Raw genomic sequence first — 19674 nt, 5'->3', positions numbered from 1 at the left:
TGGGGTCCACAGATGCCAGTAATCTATGGAAATTGTGAACTCAAAGGATTTATGTCTAAATGTGATTTAAAATCCACTACCAAATCTTCATCGTGGTGGGTTTTCTTTTCATGATTTCTTTCTTCCTCCTCTCTCTCCCTCCTTTTTTTCTGCCCTAAGACTGAATCTCTTGAAGACAGCAGCATGCCTGGTGCTGCTGCTGCTGGGGCCGGGAGTGCAGCACAAGCCGTCCTCCACAGTAGTCCCACCAATTGCCCCAGACAGAGGCTCTCTGCTCTGGAGTCTGTCTGCAGCCGTGTTCGTGATGAAAGGCAGCTGTGGACGGTTTTGGTTTATTCTGTTTAAAGGCCTATCGCGGACTCCCACATGAATGGGAATGTAAAGAAAAGTCACAAATCAAACCTGAACTGTGCAGTCCACTTAGGCGAATGCTATTTGTGCCATATGTTTTGCAGGTTCGTTTCATTGGAATAGTAAATTGGTCTAAAATTAGGGCCAGATTTTTGAAGGCAGCACTAAAGATGTGTCCTCTGAATGCATGAATGTGAACTCAGATGAAGGGACAAGTCGCTTCCAAGGCACAAGTGCAAAGGGCAAACAGACATATGAACGCGGGACATGGGGATGGGCAGATCTGTGCAGCATGTCTTGCGCAGCTCGTCTAGGGCACTGCTCCATGCCTTTCTAGGGACTCTAACTAGACATCTGCTCTTCTCCATGTGGACACAGTTTTCACTTCTGAACGTTGGGTCCTCCACATGCAGATCCTCACATATTTGAGTGGACACGCAGCTACAAATCTTCAGCATAAGCTTCTCAGTTACACGGCTTTCAGACAACAACACCAATAACCTTGTCTTCCAAGCCTGTTCAAATAAACTGCTGCAGATTAAAGGCCTGAGTTTTTGTCAAGTTTAAACAAATACATAGAGCACAGAGCCCTGTAGTACTGCACGCGGCTCACAGCAGCTCCCAGGCATGGTGCAGTGCTGGTGGGATTTCTGGCCCACAGGCTCTCCTCTCCCAAGTTTGGAAGATGCAGATCCAGTGGGTCCTTAATCCAAACCAGGGTTTTGGTTTTACAGCTCGGGAACAAGGAGGTTTTGCTTACCCCAAACCTGGCTTCAATTTTATCTCATTTCCATAAATAGCACTGGGAACCTTTGGCAATGTTTTGCCACATTTTCCAGTGGAGGACAAGCAAAGACTCAAGGCCAAGGCTATATAAGGGTATCTGAGCGGTGTTCCTGCTGCCTTTTTACACCTATCAGCTTCTCAAGTCTCCAACCCAGGTGTTTTATCCTCCTCTGCTTTTCAGTCCGTATTTTCGAGCTGTTGTTCCCTTGTGTTTCACCTCATTTCCTCCCAGTTTCCACCTCCATTTTGTCAGTTAATCATGTGGGCCTCCGTAGCCTCTCATTTGCTTGTGGTAAATCTGGCATCTTTATTAAATCCAGACTGCTTCACTCTGGGGGCACATTTACAGGTAAATCTCCTTATAGGCAGCCACCTCTGACTCAATAGTACATTTAATCCTGCAGCTGTCAAAGGAAAGGTGATAAATCATCCCCCTCTGATCACATAAATCCCGGCTCCTTCGGCTGAGGCGGTGCTCCTCCCGTCACCAGGCCATGGGCTCGGCCTGCGCGGGCCTCCAACCCAGCTCCATCCCTAACAGAATCTAAACTCCTGTTTGTTTACTTTGTGCTGAATCAGGGCCAAAAGAATGTGGGATTTTATTTTTATTTTTATTTTCATTTAAAGGAAAACAAAAGAAAAAGAAGCCAGTTTTGGTGAAAACCCCGCTGCGGAGCTGGGAAAGGGTTACGGGCGGCTGTGGGCTCACAAAGCCCCATTGAGGCGCAGGACGGGGCAGGAGGGAGCAGGGAGCAGTTGTACCTCCACAACCCGCTCCTTTCAGCAGGAGGAGCGAGCAAGGCCGCTGGCAGCTCCCGCAGAGCTCGCAGGCTCTGCCAGCCAACTGCTCTCTGTTTGTTCCTTTCGCTTAAAACAACAACACACACAGGGAAAATAAATACAAAAAGCCTTTGGTATGTGTGGAGCATTAAGCTGCAAGAGCCACTGCTCCAGTCCAAGGATCTTAAAATCTACAGTTTCTTCCACCACGCTAATTTGGCCATGTTGCACCTGCAAAGTATTTTTTATTCCAGCATCCTCCTTAAACACAGATGTACACACTGTGCCGAGAGCCTTCTGAAGTGCTCCGTGTTGACTTAACTCTTTCCCTCTGGACCTAGCGACTTCAGGAAGATCACTTATGCCAGGGCTGAGTGCTTTGAAAGCTCTCACTCTCAGGTGCAGAACCCAATTCATGTGCCTAAATATCAGCTATGTACATCTACCCCTTCACTTCCAAACACACTCTGACCTGCACAGCCCCTAACTTCAGTGCCTATAAAAATCAGGCCACTTGTTTTGAAGTGTTCAGACACGGATTTAGGTCCCAGATGCTCAAAAAACTACAGTTTAAATTTAGATATCTGCATCTATACCACTGGCAAAGTGTTTTTATTTTTGGAAGCGCTGAGCCCCAGCAGCTCCCATTAATTTCAGTAAGAGCTGCTGGGAGCTCAGAGTCTTGGAAAGCTCTTCTGGGGAAGCTGTGCTAACATTAGACTCTTGTTTTCAGAAGCTCTGTCTTGAAAAGAAATGACACAGAAATCAGGAGGAAGGAAAATGTTTGTTTAGCTATCCTATTTAATAAAGTCATCCCGTGAGCCACGGATCTGGTAAATGCCAGTTTCTGGAGGGCTGGTTGTCCACTGTCTTCAAAATCCCACCCACGGATGAGAAACATGACTGGATAAGATTTGTTTCCTTAGGAACCCAGGCTAAAAGGAATAATTAATCAGGTACTTGTGAATATCAGAAAATATCAGGCTAGAGAACTGAGTTATAACAAAAAAAATTAAATTACAAGATGAAGCCAAAAAAACTTCAAAGGCTATGAGACCTAAAGGCAATTGGAAGCTTAAATGCAAGCACAGACCTGAAGAAAGTATACAATAGACAATATATGGCATTTTCTTCCCTTTTAACTCATCTCTGTGTGAGACAGATGAGAGCTGCAGTGTTTGTAGTTCCACTAACCGGAAAGCACGTGGCTCACATGAAGTGTATGATTCAAGTAAGCGTTACATTCAGGTAAATCCCTGAACAACATGAAGAAGTGTCTGTAGCGAGGAAATCAATAATTCATGCCAAGCCTAGGATTCCTGCCTTGTGTGTGGCAGGAGCTGCAAAGTGTTCAGTGCCTGAGGAAGAAACAGCATAGCAGGAGTTTTAGTAGATGACATTTGCCTTGCTTTTAAAACAGTTATAAATACAACCCCAAAAGCCATAAATTCCATCTGTGTTCACAGCTGAAGGAGACACCAGTAACTCAGCATCCTATTCCATTAGATAGGAGAAAATGTCAGGGGGAAAACACTATGATTTTCTAGAAAGTAAGAAAGCGAGAAAGAGAAATCCATGGCAAAAGCAGTTCAAGTATTTCTCAGAAAGGATGCTTTGAAAATGAAGCCTGTCAGGGCTTCAAAAATGTAGGAAATAGTCCATTTCAGGATGGGAAGAAGAGCTGCCAGGCAGAACCGGTGGCACTGCATTGCTCTTCAAATCTCGATAGCTCTGGTTGTGATCTCCAGCACCAGTTTTTGGAATGGACACTCCCAGATTGCACAATGGGAGATTTATTCTCCTCCCTCTTTTATCTTTTATATAAGAAGAAACTGTTGCTACAAAATTTCGCTACTACATGTTCTGAGCAAGACATAAACAGGAGTTGTATATGCCAGACATAACGGCTCAGCTGCCCTGGCTGGCAGGAAATAGCACTAGCAGCTTGGCTGCGGATAGCGTTGCAATAGGCAGTTAACATATCTTGGGGGACGACGGTGCCAAGACATTCTGAAGGGGAATGCAGCACAAGTCCTAGGGCAGGGGAAACATGCAGGAGTTCTGTCACCTCCATACCTGGCTCTTTCAGATATATGTCTCCAAAAATTGAGAGAAAAATCCCCAAATACCACATATTTGTAAAGTGGCAATATTTCATTGGGGAAGCTCTCCAGTTTCAATACCTGGCCACGCTTTAACAGCTCTCTAGGTTTTAGATTGATAAATGCCACTTGAAACCTTGCAAGAAAGCATTTTTTCCCCCTTCTCTCCGATCACAGAATCACAGAATGGCCTGGGTTGGAAGGGACCTCAAGGATCATGAATCTCCAATCCCCCTGCCAGGCAGGGCCACCAACCTCCCCATTTACTAGACCAGGTTGCCCAGGGCCTCATCCAACCTGGCCTTGAACACCTCCAGGGACGGGGCATCCACAACCTCTCTGGACAGCCCGTTCCAGCACCTCACCACTCTCCTGGTAAAGAACTTCCCCCTAACATCCAACCTAAATCTTCCCTCTTTCATGTGGTGGTGGGGAACACAACTGTGAGGGTGTTCTGTCCCAATGTTTTCATAACTTGCATTTCTTCAGTTTGATGTCTGCATGGGATATGGGCCACACTTGGGCCAAGACATGCTCCAATCTCTGCATCCACTGGATTACTGAGAGCTGTTCAAAGAATATTGCTAAAGGAACAGGTAACATTTTTTTTTAAAACTATAGCTATAGACAGAGTTAAAATCTGAAATGGGGATCCAAGTATCACAAAGTGAGAAAAAGGGTTGTGTGGCAGTAATAAATGGCAGTGAATCAAGAGTGTGAACCAAAGATTTTGTCTCATTCAGGTTTTGTAGGCTGTTCTCAAAAATGCTTAACGCAGGGTTAACAAAGAGCACTGTAATACAGACTGATCCTTTCTCTGGCTGAGGGCCTGCATCCTGCCATCATGATTCATTCCTTATTCATAGGGTGAAAAAAAACCCATTGGTTTCAGGAGGAGATATTTCAGATCAAGGACTGAAGTATTTGTGCCTAGATTTTCAGTCCATGTATTTTACACACTTCTGAACACTAACAACAATGCTGTGACTCTGTAGGGATACACGCATTTAAACCAGCATCTAAACTCTTTTATGGCCAAGATTTAAAATGTTGAATGCATTAGAGAAGAGAAACATTTGCACTGTGTTTCTTATTGTTAGTTGCCTTTCTGTAAGTGCTTTCAACACCACCAAATTAGTCCAGAAGTGGTTAAAAGCAGCTAAAAGGAGCTTTGGAGGACTTGGTGTCAGCTGGCATTCTAATGAGAATTAGACAATCGGAAATAGACAGCTCCGAGGCCAAACAATTAGCCAGACAATTAAAAGGCTCTACTGTACAGGGCTTTATGTGGGATAGGATAATGCAGCCGCAATATTTGTGCTAATAAGGTAGACGGATAAGAATGAAGTTAATTTCCCTTCTCAGCAGCTAAATGAACAGATCACTCCATTTTAGCCAAGCCCAAAAGGATGTCGTTTTTTCCCTGATCAGGAAAAAAAAAAGAAAGAAAGAAAAAAAAAAGAAGAAGAAATAGAAATGGTATTCTGTAGCTATGGAAATAAAGCTGGATATTCAACTGGTGTGGAGCTTACAGAGGTCCAGCCCCAGTGCCACCCTGCTCTGTCTGCTCTGGCTGCCGCTCTGTCTTCTGCCTTCTGCAAATCCCACTTTCACCGGTGCCATGACTAAATTTCTCCATTCCCATTTTGGATTTTGCTGTATGAGCAGACAGACAAGACCATTATAATTTTTATCATATGTTGCTCACTACAGACCAGATGTATTTCATCTGGGCCATTATCCTTGTGAAGGCAGGCAAGGGTACCAAAGTGAGCAGTCAGTGCCCCCAAAATATACAGTAATATTTTTGCATTTGAAGGAAGTGCGAGGTTTGGTACACCGTGGGCTGTGGAGGTGTGCCTTACCCTGGGCAAAAACACACCCTGGCCACGCTTTGCCCCATGAAGACAGAAGATATGGGCTGTTGGCAATACAACACCCTGTCGCAGCTGGTCTCACAGAAGTTCTCACGCCTTTTGACCCCAGAGATACATGTAGCTCCAGAAGGCTTGTCCTTCCCCTATATTCAGAAATCCCTTAGCTCTCTAACCCTGCAGCACACCAGTGCCATGCAGAGAGACAACCAAAGACCTCTTCATCCATTCACAGCACAGTTTTGCATGGGGCAGGCTCAGTTACTGCAGCAGTATCTTACACTGCTGCTTGCAAAATCCAAAATCCCTCGAGGCGAAGCCTTCTGAACTTCAGCATTGCCCTGGGCTATGCAGAACTGCATCCAAACTCCATGGGGCAAAGTGGATGCTACCAGCTTCATGTAATGAAGTGGGTCCATTCATAGAATCATAAAATATCCTGAGTTGGAAGGGACCTATAAGGATCACTGAGTCCAACTCCATTCATCTGGACATAGTCTAAATGAAGGGGTTGAGCCAGGTGAGCTCCAGAAATCCCTCCTGACCTCCACCTTTCTGGAATTCTGGGATTCTGGCATGTGCCACGTGCTGCTGATGTAAACTACCACAGAAGCTTTGAAGATTTTTGCCTTCACTCGAAGTGTCCTCTCCAGAAAGGAGGGCTGGGACTTTGTGAGAATGTGGCTAGGAGTGCCGTGCAACAAATGAAAACACACATGGAGCCACTTGAGGTTTCTGGTTCTCTGTACAATCTCCTACTCTCTTTCAGAGGGCACAGGGTGCTGCCAAGAGCTGGCAGTCATGCTGCGCATTAGGTTGCTGGCTTCTGTGGTGTACCAGCAGCCATGTGTTGCTACTTAGCAGGAAGCACCAGCAAAACAGTGAGAACGAGCTGTTTTGGTTTGGTGTCTCCTTGCAGCTACAAAAGACCAGAAGCAGTTGTCAGACACAGGATAATTGAATCCCCCAGAAAACAAGCCGTTGGAAAATGACCTGTTGGTCCATATTACGCTGGGGCATGCCGCTGTTTTTCTGTTGTGATGGTAGGGTTGTTGCATCCCAAAGGTTTACCACACACGCAGGGGATGGGCCAGATGTGGTTGGCTTTACATACAGCCCCTCTCCTCCCTCTCACAAAAAACATCTGAATGTGGACGTGACGATGCTCCACACTCAGAGGCAAATGCACTTACACTGCATCGGCACGGCTTGGTTTAGACAGTAATTACTACATTATGGCTTCAGCCAAGCCACCATTTCTCCAATAATCCTCATATGTAACAATTACTTTTCCTCTATAATGAAAACAGATGAGGATAAGGTGACAAGCCATCTTTGTAGAACAGCATGGGGAAACAAAGTTTTGTCTGATCAGAAAATGGCCCTGACCAAAATCCTCAATCAGAACAGCATGGGCAATGTGCCTCCCAGTTGCTGCTCTCTGATGCAGAAGGTTGCAGAGCTATCTATCCCATTAATGTATTTAACACAGGCATCCATGTGCATTACGAACCAAAGTTTCTCGTTGGCCACTGGAAACTGGAAGCACGCGTTTGCCCATTTTCAGTAACCCTTTTTATGCAACTGCTCCCTTTTCTAAGCAGGCACAGACTGAGCGGAGATCACCACAGTGCAGGGGCTCAGCTGCCTTTTCCCCAGGCACAATGACACAGAGGCCAGGGCAGAGATGTAAAATACAAACAGCCCCCACCAGAAGAGTGAAGGAAAGCATGTTCAGTGCCTTATCCTGCTAAATCACACCAGATCTCCTGCACTTGAGGCTGATGCATTCCTCCGGATGACTGGAAATAGCATTTTTTACCTAAAAAGCCTTTCCCAGTGATGGCAGTATTAAAACCTGGTAAGCAAACAATCTTACAACACCAACTGTATCAAAAAGCTGGAAAACAAGCAGCACCTCTTCCTCTGCTTGAAATCATTTTGCATTCACCAGCAGAACTATGCTTATAGGGGAAAAAGGGGAAGTTGGATGAGTGACATTAAGAATGCTCACGCTGATACTTGTACCGATGCCTACTAAGCACACCACTGGAAAAGCAGTAGAATCATAGAACAACAGAATCATTATGGTTGGAAAAGACTACTAAGATCACCGGGTCCAATCCCAACCCACCCCCCCACGCCCACACACCACGTCCCTCAGTGCCACATCTCCATGGTTCCTGAACACCTCCAGGGACGGTGACTGCACCACCTCTTTGGCAGCCTATGCCAGTGCATCACCACTCCTTCTGAGAATAAATTTGTCCTAATACCCAACCTGAACCTCCCTTGGTACAACTTAAGGCCATTACATGTCCTATCACTCGTTAGCAGTAGTTACACACAGTTCTATATAACTGAAACCTAGCTTAATTTTAATTCCATCTTTCACATACATAACATCCTCACTAAGGAGAGTGAAGTGCAGTGACGCAGCACTGGTGGGAGGGTTAACAAAAGTTACACTGCTCTGTAAAAGAATTAATTCTTAAAAACCACGTGCAATATGCACAGCTGCCCAGAAAAGAAATTAATCCACGAGGGCTTATTTTTCTCTGCCACCTTTAATACCAGGAGTGACACTGCAGCCCTTCTACCGGTGTAAAGGGATGTGTCACTCATGCATGACTACCTGATAGTTGTTAAGCATTTACCCAATAAACTTATTAGTGCTTCCCTCCATGCTGATTCAGCCACACTTGCCAACTTGCTTTTGTTTCTCTTATTTTAAGCAGCTCCAGTGATAGGGTTTGCAGCACGGATACCCTCAGGACCAAATCACCAGTGCTCTGTGAGCATCGCTGCAGGATTTTGCTGGAGACACCGGTGCACAATGTAGACAATCAGCAGCAGTTCCTGGATTACTTCTGACATACTGACTGCAACCAGATGAGACCCAGTTCCTCCTGCAGTCAGCAGAAAGTCCACGATTTCACCCAGGGAGATCCAAGAATGCCTGCTGCTCTGGGATATTTACTACGAGGAGGGCCGAGCTGCCCAGCTTTTGTTTTCCGTTGAATATAACTATAATTTCCTAGGTTTTCCCATTGTGTGGCTTTGGCTTCTGAGCCCATCTGCTACACTTCAGGATATGTTTTCATCGCGGTGCGTGGGCACTTGGCTCATTAATGTGGTGTTAATGGAACGTGGCAGCTAGAGCCTCCCTCCACGCGCGGATGAGACGCTCCTCACCGGAAGGAGGTTTGCCCACAGCAGATTCAGCAGCCGAAGTATTTATCTGCCATGGTATGTTAATAACTGTCGGGTTATAATTACCAAATCTCAATATTTACAGAAAACCAGCCTCTCTATTGTGCAGCTAATAGCACAATCTTGAATGTACAAAATGCCAATTTGCGATGAATGAGGAGCTGCGTGCTAAAATTCAAAAGCAATTAAACCGTAAGCAGCAGCTGACATTTAACGATTACGCTGTTTACCAAGGAGCAGCCACTCGCTGGGCACAAGTCTGGCGGTGAAGACGGGACAAAAGCAGCCTCCTCCCTGCCTACACCATGGCCAGGATTAATGCATGCCTGGCCTTGCTGGGGGACTGGAAAACTCCCAAGCATTTCTCTGGGCTGCCTCAACTGCTGGCTGCTTGGATGTGGGGTCAGACGGTGAGTCAGGCAGGTGAGGCTGATGCTCTGCTCTCTGCTACTGGAAAGGCACATTTATTTGCCCTGTCTTTATTCCTTAGCTCAGCCATTCTCTTGTCTAGGTCCTTCAGTATGTGATGTGTCTTCTGTGCCAGTGAGGGATCTCATCATAGAATCACAGAATGGCTTGGGTTGGAAGGGGCCTCAAGGATCATCAAGTTCCAGCCCCCCTGCCACAGGAAGGGCCACCCACCTCCACATTTAATACTACACCAGGCTGCCCAGGGCCCCATCCAATCTGGTCTTGAACATCTCCAAGGATGGGGCATCCATAGCCTCTCTGGGCAGCCTGAGCTTCCAGCACCTCACCCCTCTGTCTGTGAAGAACTTTCCCGACATCCAATCTGAACCTTCCCTCCTTGAGCTTAAAACCATTCCCCCTTGTCCTATCACTGTCTACCTGAGTAAAAAGTTGATTCCCCCCCTTTTAAATACTGGAAGGCTGTAATGAGGTCTCCTTGCATCCTTCTCTTCTCCAGGCTGAACAAGACCAGCTCCCTCAGCCTGTCATCATAGGGGAGGTGCTCCAGACCTCTACATCAGATATGTTTTCTGATATCAATGATCATATCACACAACCAAATAAGCAGAAATAAGTAGAATCAGACAATCATAGTATTGCTTGGGTTGGAAGGGATCTGAATGATCACCTAGTCCCATCTAAGCAGGTAATACATATATATATTTTTAATTATTCCTTAGATTCCTTTAATTATTCCTCAGCCCTTTTTTGGTGGTTCAAAGCCTTTTTTTTTTTTTTTCCTCCTTCAAATAAACAAAAATTCTGTTCATTTTGGGTCAAACAGCAGAGATCTGCATTCAACTTAAAAGGAACATTTTTGTTTCAGTGGAAGGATTTTTCCTGTTCTTTATTATTACAGAGATGGGACAAATTTCAAAACAAACTTTGAGCCCTAATGAAAGAAAAACACAAACCTTTAGCTATTTTGAAAATGTCAATATGTTTTTGTTTCTGCTTTGCCTTTGCTTGGCTAAACCCACCTGCTAAATATCACAAATCCTGGTAAAAAAAAAACCTTTGGTTGATCCAAAGCTGTATTTTCCTTCACCAAAGAGAGTCTTTGTTCCAGAATTTCATCCTGCCCTCCACATACAGCTGCCTTTTATCACATTTGTCCAGAGCACTCTGGAAATCACAGAATCATTAAGACTGGAAAAGACCACTAAGATCACACAGTCCAACCATCAGCACTGTGCCCACTCACCACGACCCTCAGTGCCACATCTCCATGGTTCTCGAGCACCTCCAGGGACGGTGACTGCACCACATCACTGGGCAGCCCGTTCCAAGGATGGCAAGGCTTCTCCCAGTGTATTTATATAATGAGAATGTCCCTGGGAGAAACTTTACAATGGATTAAATGAGCAGAGAAACACCTGGTTATGACAGTGGATCTCTAAGGATGCTGAGCTTGGTCTAAGGACCAAGACCTACAGAGGAGACCATCCCCTGCAGCCACTCTGCAGAGGAGGAAGCTGCTCAGATGCCCTCATTCCTCCTCCACACACCTGGTCAGGGGACAGGTGCAGGGCAGCTGATGACCCATGTATGGGTTATGTCCTGGGTTTAACTTCCAAGCTTCAGCCTGGTCCTGCGTCTGCCCTGGAAAGTGCAAACCCAGGGCTGTGACACCGAGCTGTAGACAGCTTTAGCAGCCCCTTGTTTTGGTTCTCCCTGCTCCCACACAGCCTGCAGCCCAGCGCTGTGTGCCAGGAGCAGAAAAACCCAGGATTTCTGACAGCAGTGTTATAAGGGGGAGCTGCTCAGCACAGTCCTTGTGTCTACTCTTCAGTGTTTGACTTATAACAAAGATCCACTTCTGCTACTACTTGTTACAGATAGGGATGGAGTTCTCTCTCCCAGCACATTTGGTAGCTATTTACTTAACTAAATGGTGAAAAAGGGAAGCCTCAAATCTCCAGGGCTGCCTCCCTCAGCTTGTTTATCACTGTGTTGCAATGGCTCTGTGGTTGTGAAATCTCGAGCTGAAAACTCCGAAGGAAATTTCTAGTGACAAGCTTTCCTCGAGGCTGTAAACAAATAGAATTCATTAGGAGGAAGGAAGAGAAGCAGAAAACATCAAAATTAACACATGCGCGCACGCGTGTGCATGCCCATACACACACACACACACACACACACACACACACATGCTTCAGAACTGTGCTGAAAAAACCAATCCGTATGCCAGGAATGTTTTCTTTAACTTTCAAGGCAAACCAGCTTGATCTCACACTCCTGCAGCCGGTGGGAAGCAGAGCTCGCTCAGACTCCAACAGAAGTTGGATTGTACTTTGACGCAGTGCATTTCAGCTGCTGTGCCCCGAAAGCGCTTCACCCTTCCTACACCTGCTTGTGCAAATTCCCAAACACTGCTCTCGAGGAGGCTTTCAGGTGTTTGCTGATAGACAACGCGTTTGCTTTAAAGGAAAAGGGTGAATAAAGAATTAAAAAGAAGCTTCTGAGCCAACTGCGCTAATGGCTTTTTACCTGTAGCACCAAGAGCTTGTATATTCTGGCTCTGTGTTAAAAAGCGTGGTGATTAAACCATAATATTATGTTTTGATCTAGCCTGGAGTTGAATGAATTACTGGCAGGAAACACAGCTCATGAATTCAATCAAAAATCCTTTCATTTGTCACAGCCGCTTCCTGTCCGTCTTTTAAACATCTGCTTCTCTTGTTCACGACAGAAAAAGTCTTTGTTAAAATAATAAGCATTCACCAATCCTTCCCGCGAATGAAACACGCTTTCCTCCCCTTCGAGTTTATTTTATATATCTCTAATAACTTCCTCGGACCCCTCTCTTTCTTTCCGCTTTGAAATTCTGGAAAACCTCAAACGGAGGAAAGGAAGCATTTGTGATGTGGGAGCACACCGTAGGGCTCGCACCAACCCCTCTGCCAACGGGACCGGGATGGTTTGGGATGTTTCGCTGTGATCCCTGCCAAGATCCACTCCAGCTCCTTAAATGGAGGCGGCTTCCTGCCCGCAGGGCCGGCGGTCAGCCCACGTCCTGGGGAAGCAGGAGGTGCTTCTCACGCGGCACCGCACGGCGGGAGGCTCAGGGAGAGGAGGGGGACTGAGAGCAGCCCTGCCTTGCGTGGCCTTCCATTCCCAGAGCCAGATATTGCACTGACCGCTCCCAACAGCTCCGATCTAGGTATCAGCAGAGGGGTGGCAGCAGGGTGAGGGAGGTGACAGTCCTCCTCTGCCCTGCCCTCATGAGGGCCCAACTGGAGAACTGCATCCAGGTCTGGAGCCCCTGACACAAGAAGGATGCAGAGGTGTTAAAGTGGGTCCAGAGGAGGGCCATGAGGATGCTCAGAGGGCTGGAGCGCCTCTCCTATGAAGAAAGGCTGAGCCCTGGCACTGCTGTCCAGAGAAGCTGTGTGTGCCCCATCCCTGGAGGTGCTCAAGCCCAGGTTGGATGGCCCTGGGCAGCCTCAGCTGGTGGGGGGCAACCAGCCCATGGCAGGAAATGGGCACTGAATGAGCTTTAAGATCCTTTCCAACCCACACCATGCTATGATTGCGATTCTATTTATTCAGCTAATTTGTGTGAGTAATGGAGATCAGCTGTGCAACTCCTAGTGCTGCCCTCAAATGCAGTGTGCTCTCACAAATCCAGGGTAAACACACAGGTATTTTTGTCATGTTAAGTACTATCTGCATTTCTTTTCAAGTTTCTAAAGAAAAAAAGCACCAGTCTTCTAGCTAAATTTTAAATCTCTACTTTGAAATAAACTTCTTTCTTTGCTAATTACTTCTTAATAATTAATTGTCTACTTTCAGTAGTTCAGAAAGAAGCCTGGGAGTTTGCTTCTCAAGGTAACAGTCAGTTACCACCTAATCAGTTCACTACCTGACATCTCAATGCAGCTAACGCTGAGATGGAGCAAAAGTGTTGCCAAAAAATCCTCATAGTGCCCAGAAAATCCAAGTGTGAGCATTAGACTGGAAAGTTTAGGGCCAGAGAAGAAGCAGAGTTACAACCAGGAGTACCTCCATGGGTCTGGCTACATCACAGCCACTGTACCAGACCTTCACCTCTTCTAGCTCTTCTCAGGGTGGACCAGGCCCTAAGCACAGTAGTCTAGGTCTAGTTGTAGGTGCCTCTTCTCATTGCAGAGGAATTGGATTAGATGACTTCTAAAGGTCCATTCCATCTCAAAAGATTCTATGATTCCATTCTGAAAGGTGTTAGAAGATGATGCTGAGGGACTGAATTGGTTGTGCCAGGAGCAGATGACTGCCTTGCAAAAAGGTGAGTCCAATTATTTTTCCCCATTCTGAGGCACTGGAAGAAGACAAGCCAGTCCAATTAGCAAATTTTCACTTTCTTTGCATCATGCAAACTTTCAAAATGGAAGACATCTTTGCAAGTGAATGAAAGTTATAAATGCATATAAAATAGGCTAAGGACAGACGAGCAGAACTGATTAGGGATACCTGCACAATGCTTTTTAAGGGCCCACACCACTTTATTAATTTCCAGTTTGCCACCGTATGCTTTCTTGTTTTGATTTTAACGTAGTTGCTTTTGAAGTACAGGTCACTTTTTTTGCAGCATAACTGTCTTACTTTGGTTCTTTGCTATGGCACAGTTGCAATTCATGATCCCAGCATTATACCTGAATGAAAGTGACGTACACGAGGATTATCCCAAATATAAGTAGTATTCCTGCATGGGCCAGCCTAGTTCCAGCCTGTCCCCGTGTCCCGTCTCCAGCTTAGGCAGACAGCTGGTACATGGGGAAAAGGATGAGAATGGTGTAAACACATAGGAATAAATCCTTTGTATTTTCCACCAGTTGCTAGCTGTTTGTAGCTTAGGAACCTCCTGAGACAGAGTGTTGGCATTTCGTAGCTGTCAATGGGTTTTTCTTCCTGAGATACATTTAATTGCTTTTTACTTTGCAAACGTTTTAGCACATACAGCATGATGCAGCAGTGAGGGCCATGGTCAGTGTGCATGCAAAGCACTGACCAGCCCTTCTGCTCGCCCCAGCCCGGCACTGCCCCACCTGGTTGGATGTCTCATAGGTCTGTATTGAAAAGCAGTCCAAATTGCTTCCCATAGACTTGCTGGAGAGCATCCGGGATCATACCCTCCTAGTCATTCCGTTTTCTGACAGGAGAATGCCATTCAACTAGAAATGGCCTTACACTTTGCGTTAGCCTTGTAACTTTGGTACCTTTTCATTTTCTAGAACATCCCTTCTGAGAAGGAAAGGCAGAACCAGGGAATTTACCTGGCTCTGTTTCACTCTTTTTTTTCCATGAACAACACTTCACATTTATCTAAATCAATCTATTTGCTGTTTTCGTGCCTCTCTCCTAACTACAGTGAGCGCCTTCTGCAAGCCTTTGCAGCCAACCTTTGTTTTTATCGCCCTTAATAGCTTACTATCAGTGGCAAACTTAGCCACCTTACTACCCATCTCTCTTCCAGATGAGGGGAGAGAAGAGCTCGTTCCTACCATGCCCTAAGACAGCAGTTTCTAGAGTAGATACAGCTACAGTGACAAAACCATGCTTCTACCAGTAGAACTTGATTTTCTTGGGGAAAATGGTTTTAAAATACCAATCCAGCTTTGCCAGATGCGTCCACACAAGGAGGTCTTCTCCAGCATAATCTGATGGCATTCTTGTACCTATAAAATACTCTTGGGGTTTACAAGCACCCTTGGACACAGCAGGGAAGCTGGGGGTGGAGTGCATCCTTCCAGCAGGAGCAGCGCAAGGAGGAAGACGCCAGCTTTGGATATTTAACCCTGGGGTCTGAATTGAGAGAGTGGTTTCTCCTCACCATGAGAAAAGAACTCCTCCGAGGATGTAAATTAAGAAAGAAAAAAAACAGAGCTGACAGAGAACGTAGGGGCGTACATTATTTGCTGTATGTAAATAAGCAGACAGCTGCTGTCAGTTCAGTCAGAGCTGTTACCGCACATCCCCGCACAGCCACATGGAGATTTCCGTGGTCGCCCATGCAACTGTGGCAGAGAATTTTAACAGGGACTTGGAGGGCACCTGAAAACCACTTCCTTCAGACCTACAATATCCTCCTGTTCCAAATGACCCAAGCTGGGGCCCTTCCCGAGCTTTCCATTTTTGTCCATTATTTGGCCTCCAGAGGGAATGGGGCAAACTGACTGAGTGCTTTCATAGGAAAAATCCCAGCCAACATCAATATGAGACAAATCATAGAATCACAGAATGGCCTGGGTTGAAAAGGACCACAGTGATCATCGAGTTTCAACCCCCCTGCTATGTGCAGGGTCGCCAACCAGCAGACCAGGCTGCCCAGAGCCACATCCAGCCTGGCCTTGAATGCCTCCAGGGATGGGGCATCCACAGCCTCCTTGGACAACCTGTTCCAGTGCGTCACCACCCTCTGTGTGAAAAACTTCTTCCTAATATCCAACCTAAGCCTCCCCTGTCCCAGTTTAAAACCATTCCCCCTTGTCCTATCACTATCCACCCTCACAAACAGCCACTCCCCTTCCTGTTTATACGCTCCCTTCAAGTACTGGAAGAAAATAAAATGATACTGCTACAGAATCTACCCTCTTCCTCCTTCCCCTGTCTGGGAGGCTCAGGGATGCAGAGAGATGCAGAGATGAGCTCCTTAGGGAGCAGGATTTGGAGGAAGGAGCTCTTACAAACTGGGCACTTCCTCACTTCTCCCATCAGCAAGCACAATGCAGCAGTCACAGCTGCACATGTGCCGGGGTCTTACAACCTGGCAAGTTTGAACCACCTCACATTAAATGCAGTCAGCAGGTAGCAGGTTTCAAGCCAACCAAAGAAATTCTTTTTCCATCCAGTGCAAATTAAACTCATCGCCATCAGCTGCTGCAGAGACCAAAAGTTAGAAAAGCAATGAGACAAACTTGTGGAGGGAAAGCCCATCAGAATGACTACGTACAAATACACAGGCTGGTTCAGGAACTCCTAGCGCTACAATTGCATTGGGAAAAGAGCTGTGTTGTGATTGTTGTCTTCATACATTTTTCCTTCAGCTTCCACTCTCAGCCAGGAGCAGGACAGGGCCTTGGGATTGACAGAGCCCTTCCAGATGCAGTGTGGTTGTTCTTCAGCCACAATTAGAAATCCTGGGGTTCAGTTTAGTACTCTGTATGCCCCACTCTAAGCAGCTCCTCTTGGTTTTGATAGACCCAATCAAAGTAAACTCCACAAAATCTGATCTGTCTAACGTACAAGGTCCTAGATATACCAACGCAAGCATATACACTGATCCTAAATTAAATATTACCCAATTGAAAAAGGCAAAGAAACCCACTGGACTGAGCACTGTGCAGTGCAGAGCAAACATGGGAGATGGAGAGCATGTGAGAATCTGTCCCTTTGTGCCAGATGTGGCTACGTCAGCCTGGGGCCCGGGGGTGAAGTTCAGACCACAGAATTACTCCCTTCTGGCCTCTCCACTGTGCACATTATTTTGTCTCATCAATTGTTAAATGCCAGAAACTAATTTCATTCTAAATGATCTTTAATACCATGCATTTTAAAACAGGCTATGAAGCTCCTACGCTTCAGGACTGACACCCAGTTCCCATCTGTCTCCTATTAACAAGAACAACCCGGATAATCTACAGCTGCGTGTAGAAAGAGATATGAAAAACTGGTGAAGGTGATGCAGCGCAGACCAGCATGCAGTCAGCAGCATCTTGCCAGTATTCATCTGGGATGACGCTAGCTTAAGGAATAACCAAATGTAAAGGATGAAATGTGTCACAGAATCATACAGTCAAAGAATGGATTGGGTTGGAAGGGACCTCAAAGATCATGTAATTCCAACCCCCGTGTTGCCAAAAATCAATGGCTGGGGTCATTTACATGGACAAATTCTGTTTAGAAAGGTGCAGAGGGTGACTTACTCGAGTCCAAGGCCACTCCAAAACCCTGTATCACTATGTAAAACATCAATTACTTGGGCAAACGTGGGCCAGATGCTCATTCTAAGTGCCTGAATGGAAAGTGAGGATATGTGCCAGGAGTAGCTTGGATGTGACTGGGCTTATGTACATGATAAAGTGAAGACTTGCGTGGCCCTCAGGACCAGGGGTTTCCTACAGATCTGAGCTTGTGTGGACCACCCGGCAGTGATCTGCAGGATAGGGGCTTTGGATATGGACTGTAGCCCATGAAGGGCACCCTCAGCCCTGGAGTCATGGAGCAATGTGACCTCTAGCTCAGCCCATCTGCCAGAACAAGCAGGCGGTCTGGGGCTGCAGCCTTGCCTTCAGGACACCAGAGGAATCTTCTACACCCCAAGGAGGGATTCACCACTGAGCTTGGCTGCACCCAGAGACACCACACGACACTGATGCTTGGGGGAAAGAAGGAAAACCTCTGCCGTGGAAGAAGAGAAGCCTGCATTTCAGACCTGCAGCTTCCAGAAGAGAAGGAACAGGCGCAGAGAGGGCAACTTAGGAGCAAAACCTGCTGCTGGTGTGCGGCATCTCGCAGCATTTCCCACAAAAAAATGGAGTCCCTTTGCTGTTGCTAGGGCCCAGGGTGCCTGTTGCTGTTGTAGCTTCTATAAATAAAGCTTCCATTCCAGGATGAACCACACAAACAGTGGTCGCTTTTTAATGAAATCCTCTTATCCCCATGAGTGTGTGGAGAAGAAAAGGGTCTCCTCACTCACTGCAGCTCAGCTGGCCCCACAGGAGTGAGCAGCCCTGTAAGGCAGATCAGGTTTAAAAAGCAGTCACCGTGTGTTTGAACCATGGCTCAGTGTGCCCCATTGATAAGGAAAGCTGCCTCATGAGGCCTTTACTGGTTTCCAAAGGACTTAGAGCCCACCAAGGGCTGAATGCTATTGAGATCTTTCATGCCACCAAGGCAGGAATCCCCACCGTCTCACACTGGGATAGCAAAGATGAGCCCGTCTGCACCCACTGTGCTGGGTCACTCAGATGTGGGAAGAAGGCCGTGGCTCTGGCTCTCAAGGCTTTCCCAGGAACCTCTCGCTGGTGTTGCAGCACCAGACAGGAAACCAGGGCTTGCCTCTGACTCACCAGCGCTGCCACACACTGTAGGGGGAGGGAAAGAAAGAGGGACTTGAGCTGCTGGGCCTGAGCGTGCCCCAGGGCAGCACAGGCCGGGTTTGACAAAGCAGCCCTGACCCCATGGAGCTCTTTATGGGGGTTAGGAAGCTGCCTTCACTGTTTGCTGCTCACTGACCCTGCTGCCATGAGGACTGAGCCTGTGTTGTGTCCAGACTGGAGCAGCTTTGCAGCCCAAATGCCGGGGTGTCCCCAGGGCCAATGGGCACATGTGCTCCACAGCCCCCGTGGCCTCTCCTGCAGTCAGATCACTGCAGACACTGAGCTGCTCCTGTGTCAGATCAGGCTTATATTGACTCCAATAATTAATTGCTTTTTCTATTTTTAAATATGAAAGAATCTCTGTTTGGCTGTCAAGTGCAGGTATGAAAGAGCCAGTTCTCAGCTGAAATTTATCCAGAGGTTGTTTGCGATGGGTAGAGTGGATCTGGGGTCTGCGTTTTTTTACTGAGAGTGGTTCCCTGATGGCACAGCCCTTCACATCGGTACCAAGAACCCAATAGAGACCTCAGGGCTCATGTGAGATCAGCCATGTCCCACACCTCTGACCTCCCCTTCCCTGCAGCTCTGTGGGCCAGGGCCAAACATCCCAGTCTCGGTGCTGACCAGGCAGCTCACCACAGCCAGCCTCTAAAGGTGCATCCTCTCTACTCATAAGGCTCATTTACTGGAAGAGGCAAAGCAGGTGCATTTCTATGCTTCCTGTCAGGCTCTGCTTGTAAGCCACGATGAAGGCATTGCCCTCCTGCTCGCTGGGGTTGGGGAAGCAGTGCAGGTCCCAGCCGGATTTAGGGGCACCAGCACCTGCTTCTCTTTACTCAAACAGGATCACAAACACCACTAGGGATGGAGATTTAACTGTTTTTTTTTTCTAATGGGATGGAAATAAATGCAGGGCAGCAATGTTACAGTAAGAGCAGCAGCTGCTGTGACCTAGGAGCTCACTGAGGGGTGGCAGTGGGGCAGCAAGAGTGAGGTAAAGCCACACAAAGCAAACCC

General features: G+C 46.8%; 1 protein-coding gene and 1 non-coding gene across 2 annotated transcripts in view; both read right to left on the bottom strand.

The window, feature by feature from the left end:
- MAML2 (mastermind like transcriptional coactivator 2) overlaps positions 1-19674 on the bottom strand; it is a 212273-nt gene that overhangs the window by 141986 nt on the left and 50613 nt on the right. The gene's annotated exons all lie outside the window — the stretch shown is intronic.
- On the bottom strand, positions 976-1075 carry MIR6570 (microRNA 6570). Its single transcript, NR_105437.1, has one exon. It is a non-coding gene; the product is annotated as a microRNA 6570 (primary transcript).

The sequence above is a fragment of the Gallus gallus genome, chromosome 1, assembly GCF_016699485.2.
Source record: "Gallus gallus isolate bGalGal1 chromosome 1, bGalGal1.mat.broiler.GRCg7b, whole genome shotgun sequence".
NCBI lineage: Eukaryota > Metazoa > Chordata > Aves > Galliformes > Phasianidae > Gallus > Gallus gallus.
This window is presented reverse-complemented; position numbering and strand designations above follow the sequence as displayed.